This window comes from Carassius gibelio, chromosome B17, assembly GCF_023724105.1.
Source record: "Carassius gibelio isolate Cgi1373 ecotype wild population from Czech Republic chromosome B17, carGib1.2-hapl.c, whole genome shotgun sequence".
Lineage (NCBI taxonomy): Eukaryota > Metazoa > Chordata > Actinopteri > Cypriniformes > Cyprinidae > Carassius > Carassius gibelio.
In genome coordinates, this window is record NC_068412.1 from 1,949,130 (window position 1) to 1,961,444 (window position 12,315).

The 12,315-nt window shown below is 36.0% G+C and overlaps 1 protein-coding gene across 1 annotated transcript in view; it reads right to left on the reverse strand.

Annotated features, from left to right (window-relative positions):
- LOC127975855 (uncharacterized) overlaps positions 1–12,315 on the reverse strand; it is a 1,007,983-nt gene that overhangs the window by 834,063 nt on the left and 161,605 nt on the right. The window lies entirely within an intron of this gene.

Sequence of the window (12,315 nt, forward strand, 5' to 3'; positions counted from 1 at the left end):
CGGTTTACCTAATTAATGCAGCCTAAAAATACTTTAACGGATTTTGATATTAAAAGCATATTAGTATGTTATGTGTAAGCCATGTTAAAGAGATGGGTCTTTAATCTAGATTTAAACTGCAAAAGAGTTTTGAGAACGTAGCGGATGTAGAGGATTATAATGTAAAAGGAGCTCATTCAAATACTGAGGTGCTAAACCATTCAGGGCTTTATAAGTAATAAGCAATATTTTAAAATATATACGATGTTTGATAGGGAGCCAGTGCAGTGTTGACAGGACCGGGCTAATATGGTCATACTTCCTGGTTCTAATAAGAACTCTTGCTGCTGCATTTTGGACTAGCTGTAGTTTGTTTACTAAGCGTGCAGAACAACCACCCAATAAATCATTTCAATAATCTAACCTTGAGGTCATAAATGCATGGATTAACCTTTCTGCATTTGACATTGAGAGCATAGGCCGTAATTTAAATATATTTTTGAGATGGAAAAATGCTGTTTTACAAATGCTAGAAAAATGGCTTTCTAAGGAAAGATTGCGATCAAATAGCACACTTAGTTTCCTAACTGATGACGAATAATTGACAGACCAGCCATCAAGTCTTAGACAGTGTTCTAGGTTATTACATGAAGAGTTTTTAGATCCTATAATTAACACCACCTTTCAGAATTTAGCAGTAAGAAATTACTCGTCATCCAGTTTTTTATATCGACTATGCATTCCATTAGTTGTTCTAATTCACCGGGCCGCGAAGAAATATAGAGCAAAGTATTATCAGCATAAAAGTGAAAGCTAACACCATGTTTCCCGATGATATCTCCCAAGGGTAACATGTAAAGCGTTAAGAGTAGCGGCCCTAGTACTGAGCCTTGAGGTACTCCATGCTGCACTTGTGATCGATATGATACCTCTTCATTTACTGCTACAAATTGATGGCAGTCATATAAGTACGATTTAATCCATGCTAATGAACTTCCATTAATGGCAACAAAGTGTTCAAGTCTATGCAAAAGAATGTTGTGGTCAATAGTGTCGAATGCAGCACTAAGATCCAATAGCACTAATAGAGAGATACAACCACGATCAGATGATAAGATCAGTTCATTTGTAACTCTAAGGAGAGCAGTCTCAGTACTATGAAACAGTCTAAATCCTGACCGGAAATTCTCACAGATACTATTTTTCTCTAAAAAGGAATATAATTGTGAGGATACTACCTTTTCTAGTATCTTGGACAGAAAAGGGAGAATCCAGATCGGTCTATAATTAACTAGTTATTTGGGGTCAAGTTGTGTTTTTTTTTTTTTTGATGAGAGGCTTAATAACAGCCAGTTTGAAAGTTTTGGGGAAATATCCTAATGACAATGAGGAATTAATAATAGTCAGAAGAGGATCTATGACTTCTGGGAGCACCCCTTTTAGGAGCTTAGATGGAATAGGGTCTAACATACATGTTGTTGGTTTAGATGATTTAACAATTTATACAATTCTTCCTCTCCTATAGGAGAGAATGAGTGGAACTGTTCCTCAGTGGATTTATTGTGCACTGTCTGATGTGATACTGTAGCTGACGGCTGAATGGTTACAATTTTATATTGAATAGTATCGATTTTAGAAGTAAAGTTAGTTCATAAAGTCATAACTGGTGTGATTTTGGGAAATGTCAACACTTGTTGATGCTTTATTTTTCGTTAATTTAGCCACCGTATTGAATAAATACCTGGGATTAGGTTTTTTATTCTTCTAAAAGAGAAGAAAAGTAATCAGATCTAGCAGTTTTTAATGCTTTTATGTAGGATAGGTTGCTTTCAAGTCAAGCAATATGAAATACCTCTAGTTTTGTTTTCCTCCAGCTGCGCTCCATTTTCCGGGCTGCTCTCTTTAGGGTGCGAGTATGCTCATTATACCATGGTGTCAGACCTTCCTTAAGCGTAAATGAGCAACTGTATTTATAATGCAGAAAAGAGAGAGTCCATAGTTTTTGTTACATCATCAAGTTGTTTTGAGGTTTTGGATATCATACTTGTAACAAGAAGTAGAATTTACAGTTTTGGCTATATGAAGTTTTCACAAAACTAAATAATGATTTGAGATATCATCACTTGGCTGCATAATTTCAACTCCATCAACATCAATTCCATGTGACAGTATTAAATCTAGAGTATTAATTTGACAATGAGTTGGTCCTGAAACGTGTTGTTTAACCCCAATAGAGGTCAGAGTGTCTATAAATGCTGATCCCAATGCATCTTTTTCATTATCAACATGATATTAAAATCACCTACTATTAAATCTTTATCTGCAGCCAGAACTAACTCGGATGTAAAATCAGCAAACTCTTTAATAAAGTCTGTATGTTGCCCTGGTGGCCTGTATACAGTAGCCAGTAAAAACATCAAAGGGAATTTATCATTAACATTTGTTTTTCTGGATAATGTTATATGAAGCACCATTACTTCAAATCAGTTATACTTGAAGCCTGCCCTCTGAGAAATCCTGAAAACGTTATTATAAATTGAAGCAACACCACCCCCTTTGCCTTTTGGATGCGGCTCATGTTCATAACAGTAATCTTGGGGGGGTGGACTCATTTAAAATAATGTAATCGTTTCTGTCAAACAGAGCACATCTAGATTATGATCAGTGATCATATTATTTACAAAAAGTGCTTTCGTAGAAAGGGATCTGATATTCAATAATCCAAGCTTTATCATTTGTTTATCCATATTGCATTTGTTGAACCTCAATTAAATTTTACTCTTAAATTGGTTTGGACGTGTTTTGTTTTTAATGTTAATATTGTCTCTATAGTGTGATATCTAGGTGAAAGAGTCTCTATCTGCTGAGAATTAACTGACCTCTGTGACGTGAGGCGACTAGCAGACGATCGGCTTAGCCACTCTGTCTGCTTCATGACCTGTGCCCCAGTTGGTCAAGTATAAATGCTAAACCAGTGTTAATTTTGACAGCAAATTCGGATTTAGTCTTAGTCTTAGTCTTTTGAATAACACACCATTTAGTTTTAGTCACATTTTAGTCATCTGAAATGTTTTAGTCTTAGTCTAGTTTTAGTCGACTATATATCATAAGAGTTTTAGTCTTAGTCTAGTCTTAAGTCTTTTAGTCTTAGTCTAGTTTATTTTTAGTAGAACAAAGTCAACTTAGTTGACTTGACTAAATGTTTCCATCAGTGTGTTATGGAATGGTATTTATAAAATAAACATAAGGCCTGCTCTCAATGAAAAATATACATGCTCTCTGAAAAAGATATGCATTCGTCCTGAATGATATGCAATGCATATGACATTCTTTCAAGATGAAGTACAGTATTATTGAAATAGACAACCACCTATATTATATTTGTATTGTATGTTCATTCTATTTCTTTATTTGTGCTATTTACACAAAGTTTACATTTTTTTAAGTTTGTTTTTGTTCATTTAAAATAGCACTGCATAGTCTTCACTGTAAAATAAAATACACAATCAAACCAAAATGTATTCAGACACCTTCAACGTTTCTTACAATATCACAGTTTATTTGCTGTAGTTTAGAAATTGGTAATAAAATATGACAATAACTCAGGGTTAAACTGTGTCAGAACAACAAATTAATCTTGATAATGTCTGATGCAATGCTTAATTTGGTTCAGTCTGTGGTGTGAAAAGGTTGCATTAGAAATTAAAGAAAGAAACACTTAAGCAAAACATGCACAGGTCCCTAATATTTTTTTTTTTTTAGTCACTAGTAAAACAATATAATCTATTCTATCTGATTTTCGGATTGACTTTGGATAAATTCTTGTTAAAACTACAAAGTAATTCAATCAAGAGCAGTGAGTGATTTACTTTCATTTTCATACATTAAAGACACTGACAGCAGAGCTAGTAAATTAGGCGCGGTCACTTTAAGAGACAAATGCATCCATTATAAAGATACGCATCCGATTTCTTTCCAACTCTTTACTTTCACTGAAGACATAACTATAGACTTTTTCGAACACACTTTCCAAGACGGGTATTTCGACATATTTAGTATGTATTTGTTGTCGGTACAAAAGCAAGAAGACTTTGAGACGCGTCTCTGCTTGCTCCCTGAACACCAGAACACCACGCTGCTGAATTGAGCTCTTTCACTTTTCGCTCTTTTTCTTATGTTTATTTAAAATGCGATTTGTATTTGTTCGTTCAGGGTGCAGGAGGACGCAAACGTCCTGAAAGAGAGCTCGGTTCAGTGTTACGCGAGTAACCAGCTGCTCTGCTCAGTTCAACTTTCCCGCATCGCGGGGCTGAAGCCAACTTGATGTGTTGAATGCTTGGAGCACGTTATAAAACGTATTCTTAAAATACACATTTCTGTTTTAATAAATGCTCATATTAAAACATAGCATTACACATAAGTAGGTACAAAAATAATCAGTGATACATTTACGACCCCATAAAAATTTGGGTCGCAATGGCATTTCAAAAGGTTGCAGTGTAGTTCCCTGTGTAAACAACTTAACTGTTATGAAAACGTCCTCGAAACTGGGCGAATTTCTGCAAACTCATCTTTGTTCTCTTTTCTGTGTAACTGCTGCTGCGTTTGTTTAGCTGTTGCGCTTGCATTTGCCGCGGCTTTTTATAATGGCTTGGCTGCTTTTGCATAGATCAACCTACCCTCAAAGATTCGCACTGATTGGATCTCTTCTCCATTCGTCCCTCCCATATATTTTCGTCTCATTTTTATTCGTTGACTAAAGTGTCAGTTATATTTCGTCACGTTTTTCATCATCATATCTGACTTTTTATTTAGTTTTTATTTAGTTTTTGTCCGTGAAAAAGGTTAGTTGACGAATATTTTTCGTCATAGTCTTCGTCAACGAAATTAACACTGTGCTAAACTATGTGCCATATTTCTAGAGAGAAGAGCGGAGCCACCCCAGGAGGGAGGAAGACAATCTCTTTTTCAACAGGTCAGGTCTGCATCAAAAGCTCGTCCAATTGTCTCTGAAACCTATGTTATTCTGTGGGCACCACTTAGACATCCAGCCATTGAGTGATAACAATCTGCTATGCATCTCTTCACCACGGTAAGCAGGAAGGGGACCAGAGCATATTACAGTGTCTGACATCGTACTTAGTAGATCATAAATAGTCTTAGAGATCATACTTGACTAACTGGGGCCCAGGTCAGGAAGCAGACAGACTGGCTAAACCGACCGTCTGCTAGCTGCCTCCCGTCACAGAGGTCAGCTAATTCTCAGCACATAGAGACTCTTTCACCTAGATATCACACATTAGAGACTGTGTCTGTTCCCCGAACTAGAAAATACAAAAAAACGTCCAAACCAAGTTAAGGTTAATAATTTAATTGAGGTTCAACAAATAAAAAAACAAATGCAATATGGATAAACAAATGATAAAACTTGGCTTATTGAATATCAGATCCCTTTCTACGAAAACACTTTTTGTAAATAATATGATAATCTGACAGAAACCTGGCTAAAACCTGATGATTATATTATTTTAAATGAGTCCACCCCCCAAGATGACTGTTATAAACACGAGCCACGTCTAAAACGCAAAAGCGGAGGTGTTGCTACAATTTATAACAACGTTTTCAGGATTTCTCAGAGGGCAGGCTTCAAGTATAACTCGTTTGAAGTAATGGTGCTGCATATAACATTATCCAGAGAAACAAATGTTAATGATAAATCCCCTGTTATGTTTGTACAGGCTACTGTATACAGGCCACCATACAGACTTTATTAAAGAGTTTGGTGATTTTACATCCGAGTTGGTTCTGGCTGCAGATAAAGTTTTAATAGTTGGTGATTTTAATATCCATGTCGATAATGAAAAAGATGCATTGGGATCAGCATTTATAGACATTCTAAACTCTTGGTGTTAGACAACCTGTATCCAAATTTCTTAGCATATCCAACAACTTGATGATGTAACAGAAACTATGGACTCTCTCTTTTCCAGCACTTTAAATACAGTTGCTCCTTTACGCTTAAGGAAGGTTAAGGAAAACAGTTTGACACCATGGTATAATGAGCATACTCACACCCTAAAGAGAGCAGCCCGAAAAATGGAGCGCAGCTGGAGGAAAACAAAACTAGAGGTATTTCGTATTGCTTGGCAGGAAAGTAACATATCCTACAGAAAAGCATTAAAAACTGCTAGATCTGATTACTTTTCTTCTCTTTTAGAAGATAACAAACATAACCCCAGGTATTTATTCAATACAGTGGCTAAATGAACGAAAAATAAAGCCTCGACAAGTGTTGACATTTCCCAACACCACAGCAGTAATGACGTTATGAACTACTTTACTTTTAAAATTGATACTATTAGAGATAAAATTGCAACCATTCAGCCGTCAGCTACAGTATCACATCAGACAGTGCACTATAGACCCCCTGAGGAACAGTTCCACTCATTCTCTACTATAGGAGAGGAAGAATTGTATAAACTTGTTAAATCATCTAAACCAACAACATGTATGTTAGACCCTATACCATCTAAACTCCTAAAAGAGGTGCTTCCAGAAGTCATAGGTCCTCTTTTGACTATTATTAATTCCTCATTGTCACTAGGATTTGTCCCCAAAACTTTCAAACTGGCTGTTATTAAGCCTCTCATAAAAAAATAAATAATAATAATTAGAACTAGTTAATTATAGACCAATCTCGAATCTCCCTTTTCTGTCCAAGATACTAGAAAAGGTGGTATCCTCACAATTATATTCCTTCTTAGAGAAAAATGGTATATGTGAGGATTTACAGTCAGGATTTAGACCGTATCATAGTACTGAGACTGCTCTCCTTAGAGTTACAAATGATCTGCTCTTATCATCTGATCGTGGTTGTATCTCTCTTTTAGTTTTATTGGATCTTAGTGCTGCGTTTGACACAATTGACCACAGCATTCTTTTGCATAGACTTGAACACTTTGTTGGCATCAGTGGAAGTGCATTAGCATGTTTAAATCGTACTTATATGACCGCCATCAGTTCGTAGCAGGGAATGAAGATGTATCATATCGATCACAAGTGCAGTATGGAGTACCTCAAGGCTCAGTACTAGGGCCGCTACTCTTCACGTTTTATATGTTACCCTTGGGAGATATCATCAGGAAACATGGTGTTAGCTTTCATTGTTATGCTGATGATACTCAACTCTATATTTATTCGTGGCCCAGTGAAACACAACAATTTGAAAAACTAATGGAATGCATAGTCGATATAAAAAATTGGATGACGAGTAATTTCTTACTGCTAAATTCTGAAAAAACAGAGGTGTTAATTGTAGGACCTAAAACTCTGCTTGTTATAACCTAGAACACTGTCTAAGACTTGATGGTTGCTCTGTCAATTCTTCGTCATCAGTTAGGAACCTAGGTGTGCTATTTGATCGCAATCTTTCCTTAGAAAGCCACGTTTCTAGCATTTGTAAAACTGCATTTTTCCATTTCAAAAATATATCTAAATTACGGCCTATGCTCTCAATTTCAAATGCAGAAATGTTAATCCATGCATTTATGACTTCAAGGTTAGATTATTGTAATGCTTTATTGGGTGTTTGTTCTGCATGCTTAGTAAACAAACTACAGCTAGTCCAAAATGCAGCAGGAAGAGTTCTTACTAGAACCAGGAAGTATGACCATATTAGCCTGGTCCTGTCATCACTGCACTGGCTCCCTATCAAGCATCGTATAGATTTTAAAATATTGCTTATTACTTATAAAGCCCTGAATGGTTTAGCACCTCAATATTTGAATGAGCTCCTTTTACATTATACTCCTCTACGTCCGCTACATTCTCAAAACTCAGGCAATTTGATAATACCTAGAATATCAAAATCAACTGCGGGCGGCAGGTCCTTTTCCTATTTGGCGCCTAAACTCTGGAATAACCTACATAACATTTCTCCGGAGGAAGACACACTCTTGCAGTTTAAATCTAGATTAAAGACCCATCTCTTTAACCTGGCATACACATAACATACTAATATGCTTTTAATATCCAAATCCGTTAAAGGATTTTTAGGCTGCATTAATTAATTAATAGTTGGTGATTTTAATATCCATGTCGATAATGAAAAAGATGCATTGGGATCAGCATTTATAGACATTCTAAACTCTTGGTGTTAGACAACTTGTTTCAGGACCTACTCATTGTCGAAATCATACTCTAGATTTAATACTGTCACATGGAATTGATGTTGATAGTGTTGAAATTATTCAGCCAAGTGATGATATCTCAGATCATTATTTAGTTCTGTGTAAACTTCATATAGCCAAAATTGTAAATTCTACTTCTAATTAGGTAAACCGGAACCGGAAACACTTCACATAACAACCTATGTACCTTCTACATCATTAGAAGAATGGCATCTACGCTAATATTTGTCTGTTTCTCTCTTGTTCCGAGGTCACCGTGGCCACCAGATCCAGTCTGTATCCAGATCAGAGGGTCACTGCAGTCACCCGGATCCAGTACGTATCCAGACATGATGGTGGATCAGTACCTAGAAAGGACCTCTACTGCCCTGAAAGACAGCGGAGACCAGGACAACTAGAGCCCCAGATACAGATCCCCTGTAAAGACCTTGTCTCAGAGGACCACCAGGACAAGACCACAGGAAACAGATGATTCTTCTGCACAATCTGACTTTGCTGCAGCATGGAATTGAACTACTGGTTTCGTCTGGTCAGAGGAGAACTGGCCCCCCAACTGAGCCTGGTTTCTCCCAAGGTTTTTTTCTCCATTCTGTCACCGATGGAGTTTCGGTTCCTTGCCGCTGTCGCCTCTGGCTTGCTTAGTTGGGGTCACTTCATCTACAGCGATATCATTGATTTGATTGCAAATAAATGCACAGACACTATTTAAACTGAACAGAGATGACATAACTGAATTCAATGATGAACTGCCTTTAACTATCATTTTGCATTATTGACACACTGTTTTCCAAATGAATGTTGTTCAGTGCTTTGACGCAATGTATTTTGTTTAAAGCAATATATAAATAAAGGTGATTGATTGATTGATTGATTGATTGATTATATCTACTTTTGAAAAAGTATGTTTTCAACATTAAGCAAAATGGCGGACAGGAAGTAAGGCCAATTTTTGCATAATTGGTACCAATGCTCTCAGCATCACACACAGAATATAGTGAGACCATTTTAATTTTAATAGTCTAATGTATTCAAAAGTTATTAGCATTTATGTGATATTTCATTATAACTATTGGCCACAAGGTGGCGCTTCCACCAAACTTTTTGAGTACCTTCAGGGCATGGAGCCGAATATTTTTGTAATTATTTGCGAAACGATACGATGCTGCGTTCAAAAAATACAGCATTTTAAAACATAATTCAAAATGGCCGACGCCTAAAATGGCGACACGGGAAAATTGGATATCATTCGACTCGAGATAAGTTGTGTGATTTTTGGCCAAACCATTCAGAAATTATAAGCCAAAATATGCATTTTTCATATCTCTTGACCACTAGGTGGCGCTGTGTCGAAACACTGCAGGTAGTCTCAGGTCATGCTGGTTATAACACAGACCAAGTTTGGTCTCAATATGACAAACCGTTGCCGAGATATAGCCTCACTTGCAAAAAGTAGGTTTTTCGAATAATTGAAAATAGCGAAAAAACTAAACCTTGCGATTTTTGAATTTCGGGATTCATTCGACTTGGCTTGATCCAAGGATTCAGAGGAAAAAAGAATTTCCATTTTCTGGCTTACGGTTCAAAAGTTATTAGTATATAAATATTGAAAGTTTGGACAAGTGGTGGCGCTAGAGAGTTGGAGATAGAGACTTCAAATTTGCTATAGTTAATGTTAGGACTGTCCTCTATGAGTGTGCCAAATTATACAACTTTCCTGCAATCGGTTCTATGGGCTGCCATAGACTTGCGGCGGAAGAAGAGGAAGAAGAAGAAGAAGAAATATAGCTGCAAGCAGCAATCACGGGGCCAAGCATTCCAGCGGCAACATCAGGAGCTAAGCATATGTAGCATCAGACCAAATGCAACGATGAATAATGAAATTAATAATTGCATGATTGTAATTGAAATGGCTGAAAATCGTTAATAAAAGTTCCACAGCGAGGAGCTAAGCATGGCATGGAGCATCAGACCAAATGCAACGAGTAAGAAAAGCAATTATTGGAAGAGTGTAATTGAAACAGCCAGTAAAACTCCAGTAAAATGATGCATTATCATTTTTGGAAAATAGGTGGCGCTGTAATCAAATCGCTTTGTTGTGTTCTGTGGGAGGTGACAATGTTGTGGGCAATTTCTTTCAAAATACTTACAGACCTTTAGGGCAATGAGTCGAACATGCCCACCGAGTTTCGTTCCGATCGACTTCCATTAACCTTGTCAAATAGGTAATTAAAGTTGTTTGGCCAACGGCGGCCATGTTTTTTAAGATAAGTGAAATTCCTCATAGAGCACTTGTGCCACATTGGGCCATATCAATTTTCAAGTTGATTGGATCAACGGTTGCTTAGTTATAGCCATTTGATTTTTTTTTTCATCCTGTAGCGCCACTAAGTGGCAGATATGGAAAAAAAAAATAATAATTTGACTAAAGTTTTTGTTCATGCATATGAGTTCTGAGTTTGGTGAAGATATCTCATTTTGTTCCCGAGTTATAGCCTTTTTCGTAAAATTGGTCCACGAATTTGAATGCTTTGGGTCACCTGGTTTTTTGTACAGTCTTGATCAAACCACTGCAGTAATATTCTCAGGACTCTCTAGATCAATAACTTTGAAAAAATATGTTGTATTTTGTCCTTTGGTTAGATAACATTTAAGCAGGCCTAAAAAACAAAAGATTTCTGTTGTGAATGGCATTAAACTGCAAAAAAAAGGGGTAATATAATCACACATGCATTAGATCTGTATTTTTTCTAAACAATCATGCAAAATTTAACAGAGATTAGGTAAAAAAGAACACTGTAATATTTATAAAGCTTCAAAACCCAGTGTTGAATAAAAAATTGCAATTATAACCACTAGATGTCACCGGAAGACCACTAATGAGCTCACTAAAGACTAAAACATTACAGTTTATGGGCTTGTTGAGGGATTCATCTAGAAAAAATGTATATTACTATTATTTAATATTACTGTTCAAGCATTTCAGATCACATTGAGTCAAAGTTTACCAATTTATTCATACAGATATATCTAATATTTATAATTATGCCAGATTATGATTGCAATGAAACCTGAAAAATGACATAGAAGCCCATAAAAACAGAAGACTTGCAATAGGTTTTATCACCCATCATTTATTTTAATTATCTATATATATAACAAAATGTGTGCATCTGTGTGTGGGTTTAAGCATGCTTATTGAGTATTAATATAGTAGTTTAAACATTTCATGTTTGTGTGTGTCTGTAATTCTGTTCTATTCTTTTACTGTCAGCCATATCTAGGTTATTTAAAATCAGTGCAGTACTATTATCTAGACTGTGAAATTATACATAAATTGCGTATGCTTCTTTGTAATGAAATTAAGACAACATATAACAGTTATAAAGGTTAAAGAGACAGTGTTGTATGATAAATTGCATTTACGACCACTAGATGTCACTGGAAGACCACTAATGGGCTAACTAAAGACTAAAACATTACAGTTAATTGTCTCGATGATTGATTCATCTAGAAAAATATATATTACTATTATTTAATATTACTGTTCAAGCATTTAAGATCACATTGAGTGAAAGTTCAACAATTTATTCATACATGTATATCAAATGTTTACTATTATGTCAGAATATGAATGCAATGAAACCTGACATAGAAATGTAAGAAAAGAAGTCTTTCTGTGAGTTGTGTGTCACCTATAATTTATTTCAAATATCTACATACAACAAAATGTGTGGGCATGTACTTCTCTCTCTGTGTGTGTGTGTGTGTAATCATGCTTATTGATTATTCATATAATAGTTGAACCATTTCATTTCTGTGTGTGAGTGTCTGTGAGCCTATTCTCCATGTTAGACAATGGCACACACAAGTTTGGCTTAATTACAACAAAGCTTTGCAGAGATATAGCCTCAGACTCATTTTGTGAAGATGCCTGACATCTGAAGCAGCGCTGTACAAAAACGGTTTCGTCTATTGACACGAAATCCATAACTTTTTGTCAGCACGGTCTGAAGATGATCTGATTCAATTTTGGTGAAAATCAGACAAACGGTTGAGGATGAGTTTAAAAAAAAAGGTTTTCAACATGAATCAAAATGGCGGACAGGAAGTTTTGCTTAATATGACATAATTGGTATGTATGTTGCCA